Raw genomic sequence first — 22,588 nt, forward strand, 5'->3', positions numbered from 1 at the left:
TGATTACTGTTACATTATATGGGTTGTTAATTGGATTCATTCAGACATTTCTTGATTTCTTGTTCCTTCTGGGTAAAAAAAAGAAGTGTATTATTATGGGCACCTGTTTGTAAGGCTTGAGCGTTGTGGGAGAGGAATCAGACGCAGGAAGCAGCGATATAGGGTAATGGCTTGTAATGAGCCCAACGGCGAAAACACAAGCCACCCCAAATAGCAATATGAGCGCACACAAAACAAAGTGCCCCAACCACAAGGGACAAACACAGTCGGCGCAAAAACACGCACTAGCGCAAAACACCAACAGCGTATACACAAGCAATACAAAATGAGAAACAATCCCGCACAAAGAGCAGGCGGGCCAACTAGCTAATATAGCCCTGCTAATCAACCCAACTGAGGACAGGTGCAAACAATAACAGAAAGGGGGGGAAAACAAAAGGAATCAGTGGCAGCTAGTAGGCCGGTGACGACGACCGCCGAGCGCCACCCAAGCAGGAGGGGGCGCCACCTTCAGTGGGAGTCGTGACACTGTTTGACATTTTACTGCATTATTAGGAGCTAGTAACATAAGCATTTCGCTGCACCTGCTATAACATCTGCTAAACTGTATTGACCAACTAACTTTGTTTTGATGCTATGACTCTCTGACATCATACCTAAACGTAATGAAATGATTTTATGTCGAGAGTGGAAAACAGGTCGGCTGCCTGCAATCCAATACAATCACTTACAATAAATTGGCGTCGGGGAGGAAAAACTGTAACAATGTTATTAAACAGGTTTGAGGTACGGTTTCTAAACCGTGTGATTTCCGAGAGGCGCGTTACATTTGCAATCGTTCCAATGAGAGTTCAGTTTCACACCAAAGCAACAGACTGTTGGACTTTCCTGGCAGTTTCCAAATCCAGGAGAATATATTTCCCCTTGAATTGACAGGAAAGCTTAAAATATTGTTTTAAGCAAATTTGTTCCATTCTGGTTGTATTGAAGTCAAGTGGCAATAAATAAGGTATTCTGAACTCAACCTGATACAGCAACTTAACCTGTTATGGCTAGGGGGCAGTATTTTCACAGCCGGATAAAAAACGTACCCGATTTAATCTGATTATTACTCCTGCCCAGAAACTAGAATATGCATATAATTATTAGCTTTGGATAGAAAACACTCCAAAGTTTCTAAAACTGTTTGAATGGTGTCTGTGAGTATAACAGAACTCATTTGGCAGGCCAAAACCTGAGAAGATTTCATGCAGGAAGTGGCCTGTCTGACAAGGTGTCGTTCTTCTTGCCTCTGTTTATTGAAGACTGAGGATCTCTGCTATAACGTGACACTTCCTACGGCTCCAATAGGCTCTCAGAAGGATGGCAAAAAGCTGAATCGTGGCTTTGCAGGCTCTGGTTGAAAAAAAGTAGCGCGTTTGGGTAGTGGCTGGTTACAGTACTGTGAGACTCAGGCGCGTTCCCGCGTCGACCGAATGCTTTGTTTTCTTTCCTCTGTTTACCTAAACGCAGATTCCCGGTCGGAATATTATCGCTTTTTTACGAGAAAAATTGCATAAAAATTGATTTTAAACAGCGGTTGACATGCTTCGAAGTACGGTAATGGAATATTTAGAAATCTTTTGTCACGAATCGCGCCATGGTCGTGACCCTTATTTACACTTGGGATAGTGTCTTGAACGCACGAACAAAACGCCGCTATTTGGATATAACGATGGATTATTTTGGACGAAACCAACATTTGTTATTGAAGTAGCAGTCCTGGGAGTGCATTCTGACGAAGACAACAAAGGTAATGAAACTTTTGTAATAGTAAATCGGAGTTTGGTCAGGGCTAAACTTGGTCGGTGTCTAAATGGCTAGCCGTGATGGCTGGGCTATCTACTGAGAATATTGCAAAATGTGCTTTCACCAAAAAGCTATTTTAAAATCGGACATATCGAGTGCATAGAGGAGTTCTGTATCTATAATTCTTAAAATAATTTATGTTTTTTGTGAACGTTTATCGTGAGTAATTTAGTAAATTCACCGGATGTTTGCGGGGGGTATGCTAGTTCTGAACGTCACATGCTAATGTAAAAAAGCTGTTTTTTGATATAAATATGAACTTCATTGAACAAAACATGCATGCATTGTATAACATAATGTCCTAAGGTTGTCATCTGATGAAGATCATCAAAGGTTAGTGCTGCATTTAGCTGTCTTCTGGGTTTTTGTGACATTATATGCTAGCTTGAAAAATGGGTGTCTGATTATTTCTGGCTGGGTAGTCTGCTGACATAATCTAATGTTTTGCTTTCGCTGTAAAGCCTTTTTGAAATCGGACAGTGTGGTTAGATAAAGGAGAGTCTTGTCTTTAAAATGCTGTGAAATAGTCGTATTTTTGAGGAATTTGTAATTCGCGCCACGCCTATCATTGGATATTGGAGCAGGTGTTCCGCTAGCGGAACGTCTAGATGTAAGAGGTTAACTTTGGCTCCCGTGCTGGCCCATCCGGATCCCTCTTTGGCATTCATAGTGGAGGTGGATGTGTCCGAGGCTGGGATAGGAGCTGTGCTCTCACAGCGCTCGGGTATGCCACCAAAACTCCGCCCCTGTGCTTTCTTCTCGAAGAAGCTCAGCCCAGCAGAGCGAAACTATGATGTGGGGGACCGGGAGCTGTTGGCTGTGGTTAAAGCATTGAAGGCGTGGAGACATTGGCTTGAGGGGGCTAAACACCCTTTCCTCATCTGGACTGACCACCGCAACCTGGAGTACATCCGGGCAGCGAGGAGACTGAATCCTCGTCAGGCAATGTGGGCCATGTTCTTTACCCGTTTTGTGTTTACCCTGTCCTACAGACCAGGTTCCCAGAATACGAAGGCAGACGCACTGTCCCGGCTGTATGACACAGAGGAGCAGCGCATGGATCAGACTCCCATACTCCCGGCCTCTTGCCTGGTAGCGCCGGTCATATGGGAGCTGGACGCGGACATTGAGCAGGCGTTGTGTACAGAGCCCGCTCCCCTCCAGTGTCCTGTCGGGCGCATGTACATTCCGTCTGCTGTCCATGACCAGTTGATCTATTGGGCCCACACGTCACCCTCCTCTGGTCATCCGGGGATCGGTCAGATGGTGCGCTGTCTGACTGGGAAGTACTGGTGGCCCACCTTGGCTAAGGACGTGAGGGTTTATGTTTCCTCCTGCTCGGTGTGTGCCCAGTGTAAGGCTCCGAGACACCTGCCCAGAGGTAAGCTACACCCCTTACTCGTTCCACAACGACCTCGGTCACACCTGTCTGTGGATTTTTAACCGATCTACCTCTTTCACAGGGAAACACTACGATCCTGGTCGTTGTGGATCGTTTCTCTAAGTTCTGTCATCTCCTCCCTCTGCCCGGTCTTCCTAGGGCCCTACATACTGCAGAAGCCATGTTTATTCACGTCTTCCGGCACTACGGGGTGCCTGAGGATATAGTGTCTGATCGGGGTCCCCAGTTCACGTCGAGAGTCTGGAAGGCGTTCATGGAACATCTGGGGGTCTCGATCAGCCTTACCTCGGGTTTCCACCCCGAGAGTAACGGGCAGGTAGAGAGAGTCAACCAGGATGTGGGCAGGTTTCTGCGGTCCTATTGCCAGGGCCGGCCAGGGGAGTGGGCGGCGTTCGTGCCCTGGGCCCGAGATGGCACAGAACTCGCTTCGCCACTCCTCCACTAACCTCTCCCCCTTTCAGTGCGTATTGGGGTACCAGCCGGTTCGGGCGCCGTGGCATCAGGGTCAGACCGAGGCTCCTGCGGTGGACGACTGGTTCAGGTGCGCGGAGGAGTCGTGGGAGGCTATTCACACCGGGGGACCGGGTCTGGCTCTCGACCCGAAACCTGCCCCTTCGCCTGCCCTGCCGGAAGCTGGGTCCGCGGTTTGTGGGGCCATTCAAAATCCTGAGGAGGGTGAACAAGGTGTGTTACAGATTACAGCTTCCCTCTGATTACCGTATTAACCCCTCGTTTCATGAGTCTCTCCTCAGGCCGGTGGTGGCTGGTCCGCTCCAGGAATCTGAGGTGCGGGAGGTCCCTCCGCACCCTCTGGACATCGAGGGGGCCCTGGCGTACTCCTTTCGTTCCATCCTGGATTCGAGGCGTTGGGCGGGGGGCCTTCAGTACCTCGTGGAGTGGGAGGGGTACGGTCCGGAGTAGAGGTGCTGGGTCCCGGTTGCGGATGTTTTGGACCACGAACTGCTGCGCGAGTTTCACCGTTGCCTCGCCCTCCAGGTCGTCCCCGAGGCTGGTGTCGGCGCGCCGCTGGAGCCGCGCGTCAAGGGGGGGCACTGTCACGACGGCTCCTCTCCTTGTTCGAATGGACATTTCTCATATGTCCATTTGTTTTGTCTTGTTCCATCCACACCTGGTTTTCATCCCATAATCACACTGCATGTATTTAGTCCTCTGTTCCCCTCCATGTCTTTGTGTGTAATTGTTTATTTGTTATGTGGATATTGTCTGGCGCCATACTTTTGTTATGTTCCGTGTTTTTTCGCACATTTATGTTGTTATGTGCTGTTGTTTTTGGACCGGAATTAAAGTGAGCCTGATCACTCTGATCTCCTGCACCTGACTTCGCCTCCCGTACACACCCCTAACAATAACACAAGTAATTTTTCCAACAATTGTTTACAGACAGATTCCAGTGGGTCAGAAGTTTACATACACTAAGTTGACTGTGCCTTTAAACAGCTTGGAAAATTCCAGAAAATTATGTCATAGCTTTAAGAAGCTTCTGATAGGCTAATTGACATAATTTGAGTCAATTGGAGGTGTACCTGTGGATGTATTTCAAGGCCTACCTTCAAACTCGGTGCCTCTTTGCATGACATCATGGGAAAATCTAAAGAAATCAGCCAAGACCTCAGAAAAAAATTGTAGACCTCCACAAGTCTAGTTCATCATTGGGAGCAATTTACAAACGCCTGAAGGTACCACGTTCATCTGTACAAACAATAGTACGCAAGTATAAACACCATGGGACCACGCAGCCGTCATACCTCTCAGGAAGGAGACACGTTCTGTCTCCTAGAATGGAATGTACTTTGGTGCGAAAAGTGCAAATCAATCCCAGAACAACAGCAAAGGACCTTGTGAAGATGCTGGAGGAAACAGTTACAAAAGTATCTATATCCACAGTAAAACGAGTCCTATATCGACATAACCTGAAAGGCTGCTCAGCAAGGAAGAAGCCACTGCTCCAAAACAGCCATAAAAAAGCCAGACAACGGTTTGCAATTGCACATGGGGACAAAGATTGTACTTTTTGTAGAAATGTCCTCTGGTCTGATGAAACAAAAATATTACTGTTTGGCCATAATGACCATTGTTATGTTTGGAGGAAAAGGGGGGAGCTTGCAAGCCGAAGAACACCATCCCAACCGTGAAGCACGGGGGTGGCAGCATCATGTTGTGTGGGTCCTTTGCTGCAGGAAGGACTGCTGCACTTCACAAAATAGATGGCACCATGAGGGAGGACAGTTATGTGGATATATTGAAGCAACATCTCAAGACATCAGTCAGGAAGTTAAAGCTTGGTCGCAAATGGGTGTTCCAAATGGACAATGACCCCAAGCATACTTCCAACGTTGTGGCAAATTGGCTTAAGGACAACAAAGTCAAGGTATTGGAGAGGCCATCACAAAGCCCTGACCTCAATCCTATAGAACATTTGTGGGAAGAACTGAGAAAGCGTGTGCGAGCAAGGAGGCCTACAAACCTGACTCAGTTACACCAGCTCTGTCAGGAGGAATGGGCCAAAATTCACCCAACTTATTGGGGGAAGCTTGTGGAATACTACCCATAACGAGTGTACGTAAACTTCTGACCCACTGGGAATGTGATGAAATAAATAAATCATTCTCTCTACTATTATTCTGACATTTCACATTCTTAAATAAAGTGGTGATCCTAACTGACCTAAGACAGGGAATTTTTACCAGGATTAAATGTCAGGAATTGTGGCGGTTGGTGCAGTTTAAGATGAGGGAGAACAATTTGTTTTCGTTTTATGAGCATGACCTTATTTCTATTACAGCATAGGACTGTCATTCCTTTTCTATTCGCCCAGCTCAATGTAACATCAATAAATGTATACTACTACATAACTTTCCCTATACCTGTCATGAGGTTGCTACTGTACAACCTAGCCAATGAATGAAAGTTTACAACTAAAGTGCACAGGTCAAGAGAAATTTGAGTAATCAAGGTGACAGACATTGACACATTCAATACCACCTTGCACAATCTTGCCTGCATCTAGCTAATCTAGGGTGTAATCATTAGTCCAACAGTTGCAAATGAGAGTTTTATATTGAACAATTTCAGGTATGTTTATCCCCATTTCGTTCCATTTGCTTTCATTTAAGAAACGTTCTCCAACAGAATCGGCAGAACGAATATGCCCCTGATCACACTTTCATAGCAGCAGCGCTTAATTTGAGCCCGATCGTCATCTCTCCGTTTTGGACTGTTTTGTTCCGGAACATTTTTGGCCGGATCTTGTACCTTTTCATGGCATGAAAAATAATTATCACTTTTGCAATGTAAAAATTTGAATAAACGCAATCAAAGTCCATTCGAGTTGCCTCTTCCTTAATTCTCCTGCCCCCCCGTATCTGTCACAGAACTAGAATGAGATTCACTTTCTGTGATCTCCCTCTGCTCTGATAGACATGAGCCTGCAACTCTCGTGGCATTTCATAATTTATTTCCTTACAGAACCATAGCCATGTGAAGGGTTCTGCAGCACACATGAGAAATTGAAATACATTTACCAAACTGCTGTCTGTTCAAAAATAAATTAAATAATTCAGAATAGCCTACTACACCATTAGAAAGCCTAAACTTTTGCCACAGAGGATAAATGGCTTATTTTAATAGCCTAGCTGTGGAGTGTAGCCCAATACAAGGCATAGCCTACAGTCGGGAACCACAGCAAATATGTCAGTGAACAAACAGCATGCAGACAAAACTGGCCTTTCGCAATATTTCAAATAGCCTACAATCTCGGGAAAACAGAGGTTGGAAAGTAAATGACTCCTGCTGAAAAGAGAATACTCTAATATGTCAGCTGTTGACTACCAAAATATTTGATCAACTTCCAAATATTGTTTGTTTTACAAAGTACAAAGTAAAACAAGAGAGGCTTTTGGCACAAGCGCATAGGCCAAAGAGCTGCACATCTTTGGGTGAGTCAGTGAAACTGGAAAGCATTTTTAGGACTATAATTTCCTCCTCATATTGTAGCCTACACAATGTGTCTCCACACAACTAGACCTAGGCTATAGATGGATTCAAGACATGGTCGTTTTCATTGATCTCAGTTTGTCAGTGTCAAAGTAGTCTGTCATTTGATAATTTGTGCTTTCAAGATGACTGGAAACACTGAACAAAACGTCAGTGATTTTCAGGTCGGAAAGATGGAGCTCTAGAAAGTGGCCAGAGTTCCCCACTTGGAATTCCTAGTAGGGTAACCGTTCAAATTGAATTCTCCAAGTTGGAGCTCGTTTTTACCCGATTTCCCAGTTGTCTTGAACGTACTGAAGTCGGAAGTCCTTCCCTGTGGCTCAGTTGGTAGAGCGTGGTGTTTGCAATGCCAGCATGGTGTGTGCAATGCCAGGGTTGTGGGTTCGATTCCCACGGGGGGCCAGTACAAAAAAATAAAATAAAAATGCATGAAATGAAATGTAAGCATTCACTACTGTAAGTCGCTCTGGATAAGAACGTCTGCTAAGTGACTAAAATGTAATGTAAATGGAAGTCAGAGATTTCCCAACTCCAAGTTCCCAGTCGTCTTGAACGCGGCATTAAAAAAGATTATGCCAAAGTCTCCAGTCATGTAAAACGACGTAGAATTGCATCAAATGCGTTTATTAAAGGCCAAACATTTCCTGGGCCCTAGGCCACAAAAAAGGTTTCCCATGTGTGCCCCTACTCTACTGCTCTATTCCACTACGCAAATGTGATGGTATGCAATGCTTTACTATAAAGGTGACTTTTATTTCACATGTGTTCCGGTACCTCAGAGCTCCTCAGGTCACCCCCCTCTCGATCTCACTTCTTGTTCCTGCTCCTTCCAATTTACAAATTAAGCACTGCATAGCAGCCACAAACAAAACAGCATGATCCTTTTGATTGTTGTATAATTCCTTATCACATTTACGTGCTCTCCTCCTCTCACATTTTCCCTTCGCTTATGGACTTCAGTGTATAACACATCAGCTGTCTGTGACCAGGCGAAAAAACTCTTCCACGCCAAATGTTCATATCATAATCGCCAACAGCTACACACAGCCTACATCACTGTCACCATATTAGCTAACGTCATAATCAGCATAACTACTAGAACTAACGTGTTAGTAAACCTGCTACAATCACACAGGCCAAGGTGGCAATACATTTATAAAACCAAAAGCCTACCTTTCCTTGGAAGAGTTCCAGTGTTGGATAGCAATAGACAGCTAGCTAACATAGCATCCCTCTCTGTTTGAGCCAAGTGTTTGAGTAGGCTAAACTAGCTAGATGAATTAGCTTGCTAAGAACTGAATTTGTTCAAAACTGTTTAACTATTGTCTTTCTCTCTCTTTGAGTCAACTACTCACCACATGGTATACACTACAGTGTTAGCTAACTGTAGCTTATGCTTTCAGTACTAGATTCATTCTCTGATCCTTTGATTGGGTGGACAAAATGTCAGTTCATGCTGCAAGAGCTCTGATAGATTGGAGGACGTTCTCCGGAAGTTGTCATAATTACTGTGTAAGTCCATAAGGGGGGGGGGACGACACACACACACGCCTCCAAGGTTTTGTATTGAAGTCAATGTACCGGGGGGGGGCGGAAACTAGATGACCTCCGGCTACACCATGGTGCTACCCTACAGAGTGCTGTTGAGGCTACTGTAGACCTTTATTGCAAAAAAGTGTGTTTTAATCAATGATTTGGTGACTTTAATATATTTAGTATAGTTTTATCTCAAAAGGATATATTTAATGTTTCACTATTTATATTTTTCTGATATTCACTGAGGAGGATGGTCCTCCCCTTCCTCCTCTGATGAGCCTCCACTGATACGTGTAGATTGCATGTTGATTACTGTTACACTGGTATTTCAGTTGTTAATTGGATTCGTTGCGACATTTCTTGATCTCATGTTGTTTTCTTTTTTAAATTATTATTTGTGTAGTCATTTGACACTATACTGCATTGTTAGGAGCTATTAAAATAACCACCCACTATAACATCTGCTAAACTGTGTACGCGATCAATAAACATTTATTTGATTTTGATTTGCTGTGGATGCCAAGTCCCATCTAGACGGTCGAGCTGTGGCTGTTATTATCACTGTTTGGCTTCAGTTCCAGCTAGCCAGAGAAAATGGAAGCCCACTTACTGTTTACTGCTCCCAGAGGAGCTCTGTGGCAGAGGTGTGGCGAACAACACTGCAGCCTTTATGAAATGAGTTGACTGTTCCGCTGTATCAACTGGTTTTAAATGTATAAGCTAGCTGTATTGAATATATGCAATTTAATACATTTTACAACAATCTGTAAAATGAGTCTGTATGAATTAGTTTGCCTTGTTCATACCACTTTTACAAAGTTATGTAATAGGCAAGTTACTGCAGTTACAAAATAGAAACATAGTAATACTATTGTAATGTTATTGTCATAGTAATATTTGGGTGATAATGCAGGGATGAGTGAGAGCTCGTACCTAGACCCCCAGGCTGCAGTGGCAGCCATCCGCGCCATCTTGGCCTGTATATCCTCAGTGACCAGAGTCCACTCCTCACAGCACTGCTTGTGCAACTGGACCCTGTGCAATGAAAAAATAACATTTTTAAAGAAGGAAATGACAAACTCTTTGCTACATGTTTTTGGACCAATTACATTTTTTGCGACTTAACCCTGACAAACAAACAAACAAACAAACACACACACACACAAACACTCACACACGTCTGCTTCAGGAAAAGTCAAGCGACACAACGCCTGTATTACTGCTTTTAGTGCTTGTACCGAGACAAACTGACTGCAGCTCATTTCCCCCAGTATGGTCTCCATAAAAAGACAAGCACATTTAAACAGGCACTGCCATCGTGCTCTAAAGACATGACTCAGATACAGTCCCTTCAGAAAGTATTCACACCCCTTGACTTTTTCCACATTGTTGTGTTACAGCCTGAATTTAAAATGGATTCATTTTTGATGTTTTTGTTACTGCCCTACAAACACCACCCCATAATTTGAATTTTGTATTATTTTATTATTAATAAAAAATGAAAAGCTGAAATGTCTTGAGTCAATAAGTATTCAACCCCTTTGTATGGCAAGCCTAAATAAGTTCAGGAGTAAAATGTTCCTTAGCAGGTCATACAAAAAGTTGAATGGGCTCACTCTGTGTGCAACAATAGTGATTAAACCTCTTAGGGCTAAGGGCAGTATCCTGAATTTCTGGATGACTGATGTGCCCAAAGTTAACTGCCTGTTACTCAGGCCCAGACGCTAGGATATGCATGTAATTGGTAGCATTGGATAAAAAACACTCTGAAGTTTCTACAACTGTTAAAATAATGTCTGTGAGTATAACAGAACTGATATGGCAGGTGAAAACCCGAGGAAAATCCATCCGGAAATAAAGAAATGTTTAGGTCACAGGCCTTTTCAATGCTAGCCTATTGGATATACAAAAAAATAGGCTCCAGATTGCAGTTCCTATGGCTTCCACTAGATGTCAACAGTCTTTAGAAAGGGTTTCAGGATTTTTTCTTGAAAAACGAACAAGTAGTTGTAGTTTATCCAAGGTGTTCTCATCAGGACAGGTAGACCTTTGGCGTAAGTGAACGCAGGGCGTGCTCCTCGTTATTTTCCTTTTCTATTGAAGACCGTTCTTTCCGTCTGAAATATTATCGTTTATTTACATATTAGGGTGCCTGAGGATTGATTACAAACATTGACTTGTTTGGACGAAGTTTACAGGTAGCTTTCTGGATTATTTTGTATGCATGTTGAAGGAGTGGATTACTGAAATCAATGGCACCAACTAAACAGACCTTTTGGATATAAAGAAGGACTTTATCGAACAAAACGAACATTCATTGTCTAGCTGGGACCCTTGGGATTGCAAACTGAGGAAGATCTTCAAAGGTAAATGATTTATTGTATCGCTTTTGTGATTTTTGTGAAGCCGGTGCTGGTTGAAAAAGTATTTTGATGTGGGGCGCTGTCCTCAAGATAATCGCATGATATGCTTTCGCCGTAAAGCCTTTTTGAAATCTGACAACGCGGTTGGATTAACAAGAAGTTAAGCTTTTAAATGATGTAAGACACTTGTATGTTCATGAATGTTTAATATTACAATTTTGTCATTTGATTTTGGCGCGCTCCAGCTTCACCGGATGTTGTTGATTTTGATCCTGCTAGCAGGATCCGAGCCCTAAGAGGTTTTAACATGCTTTTTAATGACTACCTTATCTATGTACACCACACATACTATTATCTTTAAGGTCCCTCAGTCAAGCAGTGAATTTCAAACACAGAAACAACCACAAAGTTCGGGGAGATTTTCCAGTGCCTCGCAAAGAATGGCACCTAATGGTAGATGGGTAAAAAAACATTAAAATATCCCTTTGAGCATGGTGAAGTGTATCAATACACCCACTCACTACAAAGATATAGGCGTCCTTCCTAACTCAGTTGCCAGAGAGGAAGGAAACTGCTCATGGATTTCACCATGAGGCCAATGGTGACTTTAAAACAGTTACAGAGTTTAATGGCAGTGATAGGAGAGAACTGAAGTTTGTTCAACAACATTTTCAGTTAGGTTAGTATTGTGGAGTAACTAGAGTGAAAAGAAGGAAGCTTGTACAGAAAAAAACATTCCAAAACATGCATCCGGTTTGCAACAAGGCACTAAAGTAATACTGCAATAAATTACTTTTTGTCCTAAATACAAAGTGTTATGTTTAAGACAAATCCAATACAACACATTACTGAGTACCACTCTCCATATTTTCAAGCGTAGTGATGGCTGCATCAAGCATAGTGGTGGACTGGGAAGTTTTTTAACCTCTATGGGCTAGGCGGGACGAATTCGTCCCACCTACGTAACAGCCACTTGAAGCCTGTGGCGTGATTTTCAAAACCTTAAAAATCCTATTACTTCAATTTCTCAAACATATGACTATTTTACAGCTATTTAAAGACAAGACTCTCGTTAATCTAACCACACTGTCCGATTTCAAAAAGGCTTTACAACGAAAGCAAAACATTAGATTATGTCAGCAGAGTACCAAGCCAGAAATAATCAGACACCCATTTTTCAAGCTAGCATATAATGTCACATAAACCCAGAAGACAGCTAAATGCAGTACTAACCTTTGATGATCTTCATCAAATGACAACCCTAGGACATTATGTTATACAATACATGCATGTTTTGTTCAATCAAATTCATATTTATATCAAAAACCAGCTTTTTACATTAGCATGTGACGTTCAGAACTAGCATACCCCCCGCAAACTTCCGGAGGAATTCGCTAACATTTTACTAAATTACTCACGATAAACGTTCACAAAAAGCATAACAATTATTTTAAGAATTATAGATACAGACATCCTCTATGCACTCGATATGTCCGATTTTAAAATAGCTTTTTGGTGAAAGCACATTTTGCAATATTCTAAGTACATAGCCCAGGCATCACGGGCTAGCTATTTAGACACCCGGCAAGTTTAGCACTCACCATAATCATATTTACTATTATAAAAGTTTGATTACCTTTTGTTGTCTTCGTCAGAATGCACTCCCAGGACTGCTACTTCAATAACAAATGTTGGTTTGGTCCAAAATAATCCATCGTTATATCCGAATAGCGGCGTTTTGTTCGTGCGTCCCAGACACTATCTGAAATGGTAAATCAGGGTCGCGCGCATGGCGCAATTCGTGACAAAAAAAATCTAAATATTCCATTACCGTACTTCGAGGCATGTCAACCGCTGTTTAAAATCAATTTTTATGCCATTTTTCTCGTAAAAAAGCGATAATATTCCGACCGGGAATGTCCATTTAGCTAAACTGAGGAAAGTAAACAAAGCTTTCGGTCGACGCGGGCACGCGCCTGAGTCTCACAGTACTGTAACCAGCCACTACCCAAACGCGCTACTTTGTTTCAGCCAGAGCCTGCAAAGCCACGATTCAGCTTTTTGCCGCCTTCTGAGACCCTATGGCAGCCGTAGGAAGTGTCACGGGACAGCTAAGATCCTCACTCTTCAATAAACAGAGACAAGAAGAACGACACCTTGTCAGACAGGCCACTTCCTGCCTGAAACCTTGTCAGGTTTTTGCCTGCCAAATGAGTTCTGTTATACTCACAGACACCATTCAAACAGTTTTAGAAACTTTAGGGTATTTTCTATCCATATGTAATAAGTATATGCATATTCTAGTTACTGGGTAGGAGTCGTAACCAGATTAAATCGGGTACGTTTTTTATCCAGCCGTGTCAATACTGCCCCCTATCCTAAACAGGTTAAGAATAAAAAAAGAAACAGAATGGAGCAGAGGCAAAATCCTAGTGAAGACCTTGTTCAGTCTGCTTTCCACCAGACACTGGAAGATGAAATCACCTTTCAGCATGACAATAACCCAAACACAAGGCCAAATCTACACTGGAGTTGCTTACCAAAAAGACAGTGAATGTTCCTGAGTGGCAGAATTAAACTTTTTAGCGTAAATTGAAATATGGCAAGACATGAAAATGGTTGTCTAGCAATTATCAATAACCAGCTTGAAGAATTTAGAAAATAATAATTGGCAAATGTTGCACAATCCAGGTGTGGAAAGCTCATACAGACTTACCCAGAAGGACTCACAACTATTACGGACTACAAAGGGAAGCACAGCCGCAAGCTGCCCAGTGACACAAGCCTACCAGACGAGCTAAATAACTTCTATGCTCACTTCGAGGCAAGCCACATTGAAACATGCATGAGAGCATCCGATGTTCCGGACGACAGGTCAACATTCACAAGGCCACAGGGCCAGACAGATTACCAGGACGTGTACTCCGAGCATGCGCTGACCAACTGCAAGTGTCTTCACTGACATTTTCAACCTGTCCCTGACTAAGTCTGTAATACCAACATGTTTCAAGCAGACCACCATAGTCCGTGTGCCCAAGAACACTAAGGTAACCTGCCTAAATGATTACCGACCCGTAACACTCATGTTTGTAGCCATGAAGTGCTTTGAAAGGTTGGTCATGGCTCACATCAACACTATTATCCCAGAAACCCACTCCAATTTGCATACCGCCCCAACAGTGCCACAGATGATGCAATCTTTATTGCACTCCACTACACCCTTTCCCACCTGGACAAAAGGAACACCTATGTGGGAATGCTTTTCGTTGACTACAGCTCAGCGTTCAACACCATAGTGCCCTCAAAGCTCATCACTAAGCTAAGGACCCTGGGACTAAGAACCTCCCTCCGCAACTGGATCCTGGACTTCCTGACAGGCCGCCCCCAGGTGGTAAGGGTAGGTAACAACACATCCGCCACGCTGATCCTCAACACAGGGGCCCCTCAGGGGTGTCTGCTCAGTCCCTCTCTGTACTCCCTGTTTACTCATGACTGCATGGCCAGGCACAACTCCAACACCATCATTAAGTTTGCCGATGACAACAGTGATAGGCCTGATCACCAACAATGACAACACAGCCTATAGGGAGGAGGTCAGAGAGCTGGCCGTGTGGTGTCAGGATAACAACCTCTCCTTCAACATAATCAAGACAAAGGAGATAATTGTGGACTACAGGAAAAGGAGGACCGACCATGCCCCCATTTTCATCGACGGGGCTGTAATGGAGCAGGTTGAGAGCTTCAAGTTCCTTGGTGTCCACATCACCAACAAACTAACATAGTCAAAGCACACCAAGACAGTCGTGAAGAGTGCACGACAAAACCTATATCCCCTCAGAAGACTGAAAAGATTTGGCATGGGTCCTCAGATCCTCAAAAGTTTCTACAGCTGCACCATCGAGAGCATCCTGACCGGTTGCTTCACTGCCTGGTATGGCAGCTGTTCGGTGTCTGACCGCAAGGCACTACAGAGGGTAGTGTGTACTGACCAATACATCACTGGGGCCAAGCTTCCTGCCATCCAGGACCTCTATACCAGGCGGTGTCAGAGGAAGGCCCTACAAATTGTCAAAGACTCCAGCCACCCTAGTCATAGAGTGTTCTCTCTGTTACCACATAGCAAGCAGTACCGGAGTGCCAAATCTAGGTCCAAGAGGCTTCTAAACAGCTTCTACCCCCAAGCCATAAGACTACTGAACATCTAATCAAATGGCAACCCAGACTATTTGCATTGCCCCCCTTTACACTAGCTACATGTACATATTGCCTCAATTACCTTGACTAATCGGTGCCCCCGCACAATGACTCTGTACCGGTACACTCTGTATATAGCCTCGCTATTGTTATTTTACTGCTGCTCTTTAATTATTGGTTACATGTATTTCTTTCTTTTTTGTATTTTTCTTAAAACTGCATTGTTGGTTAAGGGCTTGTAAGTAAGCGTTTCATTGTAAGGTGAAACCTGTTGTATTCGGCGCATGTGACAAATATTCAACATTTTTTATTTTCTAAAATGGATTAAATAAAAATAAAAACTCAATCTACATCACAATATCCAATAATGACAAAGCAAAAACAGGTTTTTAGAAATGTTTGCCAATGTATTAAAAATAAAACACCTTATTTAAATACCTTTGCTATGAGACTCGAAATTGAGCTCAGGTGCATCCTGTTTCCACTGGTCATCCTTGAGATGTTTCTACAACTTGATTGGAGTCCACCTGTGGTAAATTCAATTGATTGGACATGGTTGTCTATATAAGGTCCCACAGCTGACAGTTCAGATCAGAGCAAAAACCAAGCCATGAGGTCGAAGGAATTGTTCATGGAGTGGCTTTGGAACAAATCTATGAATGTCTTTCAGTGTCCCAGCTAGAGACCGGACTTGAGTGTGCAAAGCTGTCATCAAGGCAAAGGGTGGCTATTTGAAAAATCTCAAATATATTTTGATTTGTTTAACACTTTTTTAGGTTACTACATGATTCCATATGTGTTATTTCATTGTTTTGATGTCTTCACTATTATTCTACAATGTAGAAAATAGTAAAAATATAGAAAAACCCTTGAATGAGTACGTGTTCTAAAACATTTGACAGGTAGTGTATATAATTTATATCTATATTTACAAAACATTTACATTACATTTACATTTTTACATTTTAGTCATTTAGCAGACGCTCTTATCCAGAGCGACTTACAGTAGTGAATGCATACATTTCATTTCATGCATTAAAAAAAAAAAAATTGTACTGGTCCCCGTGGGAATCGAACCCACAACCCTGGCATTGCACACACCATGCTGGCGTTGCAAGCACCATGCTGTACCAACTGAGCCACAGGGAAGATATTATGCTGAAAATTACATTGATGGAAGTCACAATCTATCTGCGATATTAAAGCTGATCTATCTTTCTGGAGGGCTACGTAATGTGTGTGTGTGTGTGGGGGACAAAGCAGGGTGAGGGCTTCCAAAGCATGTCCTCTGTTTAGAAAATGTTATTTCATATCTGGAGCTGATCCCTCTGGAGAATATCAAACACTTTGAGGAATAACAGAAGAGAGCAATACATATCGCAGTTAGAGGAGCTTCTGAAAATCGGTAACAAAGAGAAATAGACCTTGGCCAAGAATCTTACAAAAAATAACAAAATAGTTAATATTGATATGATACCTACGCCCCAAATGTGAAAAAGTGCCAATTAGCATGCTTTCCACTTGGCATGTGAAGCAATCCCACAGGGACATGACAAAATAGTGTGTATATTACTCCTACGGTAAGGGATTTTGGTAAGATTTTTGGCATGCATTTTATAATTTAGAGAAAGGAGAAATTGTAGAAATAATAGTATCAGGTATGTGACTTTGACAAATTTTAATTTTCCCATAAACTATAGGAGAAAAATACCAATATATCTACCCATGCATACAGAGCTATTGACAATGGAAGTAGACATCCTCTTGCCACAAGTTGGAGAGTGAGCACAGGAAATTCCCGTGGACCATGTTTCAAATGGTGCTCATCCTGTTGTTAAGGGATGCGCTTCGAGGTAGGAGATAAGGAGACACTTTCTAGGGACAATTTAAAGTGTATGTACAATAGAGATGGATGGAGAACAAGTCAGTGAAGTCACTTACCAGTTCACCAAAGTGCTTCATGGCATACTCCAGGACCCCAGATGCTGCCTCTGGCTGCTGCAGTTTGTTATTGATGCTGGAACGAGATGGACAGAAGCAAAGAGACAGCTTTTAGGCAATTTCCATACCAAATCTGGCAACCAACTCTCAGGAGCTCTCCTGAGTCGAATTAAGCATTGTCTGGGTGATGGATAGCGTCTGAGGTCCCACACACATAAATATATACAACAATCAGAAGTTATGAAATGGAAGGAATGGGAGCCAGGAAATGCTGTCATTGTATGACTGATGGCACAGAACAACCCTGGTTGAGAGCCATGTGTCTGCTGAGAGAAGGCATGTTTTGAGAGTGGGTCTAATTTATGAATCATCAGTAGAGAAGTACATCCAATTTGTTTTCTGAAAAGTAGTCCAACTATGTGTGCTTATGTTTGATCAAATGGGTGCAATCCATTCGTAAGTCATCACACACGGTTTCTAACCTACAGCACATCCTGAAAGGGCAAAAGTGATGAATCCAAAAGTACAGCTGAATTTACTGTGACTTTAAACATGCATTTGCACTAAAGTAGATTTGTGAAGTTAGGGCCAATGACCTTGCCTGGCTACCCAAACTCCTTGCTCCTGCCAAACGCTATGCCACGTCCACAGACGTTAGTTCTTCTCCGCAATGAGTCTGGATCTGAGAACCTCCCCGGCGTTTTCCAGAATGGAAATGTATTCTAGACCACCTGATTGGTCCCAGAAACCGATGGTTTGGGCCAGAGCCAGAACGTATGTGGGTATAGCAGCTTTCTAGACAGTCTGACTTTGATACTCTGATTAGTTAGTGATGAGCCTATCGCTGAGGACTTTGTTATGTACAACACCCCTCATTTTGATGTCACCACAAACAACTTCAATAATGGCAGCCTCAGACTGAAGTATGTAGCGAACAATAGAGCAGCTGAAGAATTCAGTTGGAGTCGTCAGGCAACAAATGACCTCCTCTACAGACACGAAAGGCTGGAAAAAACAAACCAATAAAAACGCCACTGGTGAGTGACAAAGCAGGGGTCCTGTCGACTCATAGGGGATATTGTTGTCATAAAGTCGCCCTTAAATCTGAGAGTAGCCCCCTGGACTCCTTTTACCCGCAAACCATACAAGTAATGGTCATTGCTAATTTGCAATCATGAACAAGCCAATTGCCGACTGGAGTGTTCACTCACTGGCTTTTGTGTGTTAAACATGTTTTCTTTTCACCCAGAAAAGGTGTATATTGTGAAAGGTAAATGTGCTTGCCCAGCCCATCGGCATGTGTCACATTTAGGAGATAAATTACGTGTCTTCCGCTTTTCGGTCTTGACAATGATCCCCCAGCTGTCTAATGTGTGTTTAAGAACCCCATACATCTGGAAGAACTCATCTGAAACACAATTCTGTAGTATTTCCTCAACTATGGAAAGCCACGCTTGCAGTGCCAATACATCTGTTAAAATGTAGCATTTGAAGGAAGGGGGGTCGTGAGGACAGCAGGCGAGAGAGTTGAAAGACATTACACCACTCCAGACGACGCTTGGCATTGCGCATGGTGATCTTAGGCTTGTTTGCGGCTGCTCGGCCATGGAACCCCATTTCATGAAGCTCCCGATGAACAATTATTTTGCTGACGTTGCTTCCAGAGGCAGTTTTGAACCCGGTAGTGAGTGTTGCAACTGAGGACAGGCGATTTTTACGCGTTTCAGCACTCGGCGGTCCCACTCTGTGAACTTGTGTGGCCTACCACTTCACAATAACAGCACTTACAGCAGAAATTTGATGAACTGACATCGGTGGCATGTTGAAAGTCACTGAGCTCTTCAGTAAGGCCATTCTACTACCAATGTTTGTCTATGGAGATTACATGGCTGTGGCTCGATGTTACACACCTGCCAGCAATGGGTGTGGCTGAAATAGAATCCACTAAATTGAAGGGGTGTCCACATACTTTTGTATATATAGTGTATTTGGCGTAAGCTTGTACCGCAGGCCTACTACATATGTATCAATTGAAGAGTCACCTGAAGATTGAGAAGAATGGGAGAGGCAGAAGAGGAATACAATGCTGAGGCCTCGTAATGAGGACAACTGGCTACTCTGAACTGTGTGTGGTGAGCTTTCTGGTGCTCAGTGCTGCTGAGGCATCACCCAAGTGGGTGCCACACATTGTGAAGGAGAAGTCCAGTGGCTACACAACTCAGGCTGGTTCCCAGAGTAGCCCTCCACAAGATGGTCATTTCTTCTGCCGTGTTCGCCAATGCCTGGTATTGTCATATGACCCTGTAAACAGTTTGAAAACAAGCCCTGGTATTTACAACAAGTAGCTAGCTAGCTAACTAGGCTAATCTTAAATATTAAGCTGTCGCTCAACAGCAAACAAGTAATCCTGTAGCTAATCTTACTGTTCAAACAGGTATAACTTCTAGTCCTACTAAAGCACATAGATAGCTAGGTAGCTAAAGGCATGGCAGGCAGCAGGCTGCAGATCTGTTTTAAAAGATGTAACGTTACAATGACATAGTCGTGATAATTTTAAGGAGAACAAAAATGGCTTATATTTGAACATCACTGCAAAAGCTTCGCTATTCACCATCTTCCAAGTTGTGTTGTTGTTTACTTCAAGATATCTAACTTTCAAAACACCCCCCCTTCCAATGCATAGTGGCTGTGAAATTCCTGAACAATTTGCAGCGAATTCTACTAGATGAAAAGCCGAAATTAGTAAAAACAATCCGGCATTTAAAGTATACCCAATTTTCGAAATGTCACATAGTATTAAACACTCTTTTTTTTCGCGTACACAAACGGCTTACTAAATAGGATGCAAGTATGGGTAGTCGGACACGGCCAGTATCAAACGCACCACTTGTGTCACCACAAAACTCTATAAAAAACTATTGGAAAATTAAGTCATCAAAAATGTAATGTTCGTGAATAAGAAGGGTTTCATACTCTTGTGGTTTAATTTCCCTTTTGTGAAGGACCTTATGCAAGAGGAGGAAACGTCAGCCATATGTGATTTACAGTAACTCACACATCAAAGAGGCTCATCTCACTTGCCGCTCGACAGTGCGGTGTTGTGATTGATCCCTGTGGCACTCTATCCATCTATATCGGGACTATAATTTATATTTCATACCATCATTTCCAAATAAGTTTGGCATTTTAAGGCTATTCAGGAGCATGAACACCTTTCATAGACTAGGGCAGTGGAGTGCTTTACCTACAGTATGTGGCACTGGTATGACAGGATATTGGGATGAAATTAGTAGACAAAAAATACAGTAGCAGCATACGGTCATGGCGGATATGTCTGCCTGTATTTATTGCAAGGCTGTATAGTACCTCAACCCCCACACTTCTCTTTATCAGATATAATATAACCTTCCTAATTGAGGTGTAGAACAAGTAGGCAAACAGGTGAACACAGGGAAAGTGTTCATATGGTAAGTGAACCACATTTTTATCGTGTGATTTCAAGATTTATAGTGGGTTGGATATCGATAAATTATCTCAGATGCTGTGTTGTAACTGTAATTCGCAAGCTAGAGAAATAGTTGGACCCAAACGTTTCATAACAGTCCCTTTATACTATAATGGCATTTGATCATACTTTCCAAAAAGTGGGTGAGACTGATAACAGTGCGTTTTCCGATTTTTTTGTATAATGCAGCATCACAGGGGCAAGAGTCAAGTGACTAAGGGAAATCAAACTGGACAGAAAAGGTGCAGTTGCATAACATGGAAGGAGGCATCAATTCAGTTTGTCTGTCTGTGCATGTGCAAGATAGAACGAGAGAAATTCTCAATAGTTTAGTGTCCAATCGTTTTTTTAAATTATTATTATTATAATTATTTTGTTTTATTTAACTAGACAAGTCAGTTAAGAACAAATTCTTATTTACAATGACGGCCTACCCCGGCCAAACCCGGATGACCTATGGGACTCCCAATCACGGCCGGTTGTGATTGTAAATTGTAAATGTTTTCTCCAAGAAACAATGACTAGCCAAAAGGCTATTTACAGGATATAGGCTTTGTTGTTTAAGATTGATGCTCCCACACAGGTACTGATTTCCTTGAGTCATTTTTATTCATCCCCTAAATTACAACCTCTAGGGGTTAGGGTTAATCAGCAAATACCTTGAAGGACAAATCAAAAACAAAGAAAAACTAAATCACACACACACACACACACACACACACACACACACACACACACACACACACACACACACACACACACACACACACACACACACACAGCGCTAAAGCTCCCCAGATGAGGTCTATTGACGAATTGGAATAAGTAACAGTGTCCCTCAGTCATAGCCATAGCCCCAGCTTTAAACACAAAATCTAAACACAACCAGATGACAGGGCTCACATAATATGCTCCACGGTGAGGACTCAGCCAGCCACCTTACAAGACAACCATCCAGCCAAGCCACTTCCTTGCTGGAAATATGGCCCAGAGTCATTAACAGGCTGAAGTTCCCCTCTGTTTTACCCCTGTGAGGCATTATCCCAGCCACCAAAAAGTCACTGGAAAAAGCTGTAACTGTACTGAGTGGCTGTAGCTAGCTACCCCTGTTGTGACTGACTGCCCCTTGAAGTCATAAGAACTGTGAGCTCTTTCCATACTGGCTATAGATTGGGCTCAAGCATCTTTTTCTGATTCTCCTGGAGATTTTTCCACTCAGACCCAGAATTTGAGGTAGTTCCCTGGCTGCCATTGTTACCATAGCTTTGGTTTATAAGAGACCAGGGGCTTTAGCCTTTTGTTAAGTGCTTTGAGACACAGGGCTTAGTAGAAACCACAATGAAAATCAAATGTAATCGTACTGCAGAGACCAAATTCATGCAATCCTTTTTTTCACTAAACATACAGAGCCCATCTAATTTGACCACACATTTCCAGATAGTCCCAAAAGACAGAGCTCAGCCCTTTATTATGTAATATTTGTGTTGTGGAGAAATGATCAGGCAGGAGACGGGAGTGCAGTTCGTTTTCGTTTAGTCAAAACCCCTCGTGCTCTACAGCCCCTTGCACACAAGTGAGCATTAGGTGTAGTAACGTAACACTGCCGTGATACATTACTGCTTAGTAACAGCATAGTAACTAATATAAACAGATGTAGATCCCAGATACTACATATTACAAAAAAACAGAGTCTTTGGTCCTATTGTCGTTTATCATGTCAGAAAATAACAAAACATACAGTTAAATTAAACCGTTGGCGGGCAACCATTCAATATTTCTAGTCAT

At 42.8% G+C, this 22,588-nt stretch overlaps 1 pseudogene; it reads right to left on the reverse strand.

The window, feature by feature from the left end:
• Window positions 1-22,588, reverse strand: part of LOC106567298 (serine/threonine-protein kinase mTOR-like) — a 131,419-nt pseudogene that overhangs the window by 34,338 nt on the left and 74,493 nt on the right.

This window comes from Salmo salar, chromosome 13 (genome assembly GCF_965601325.2).
Source record: "Salmo salar chromosome 13, fSalSal1, whole genome shotgun sequence".
NCBI classification, from domain to species: Eukaryota; Metazoa; Chordata; class Actinopteri; order Salmoniformes; family Salmonidae; genus Salmo; species Salmo salar.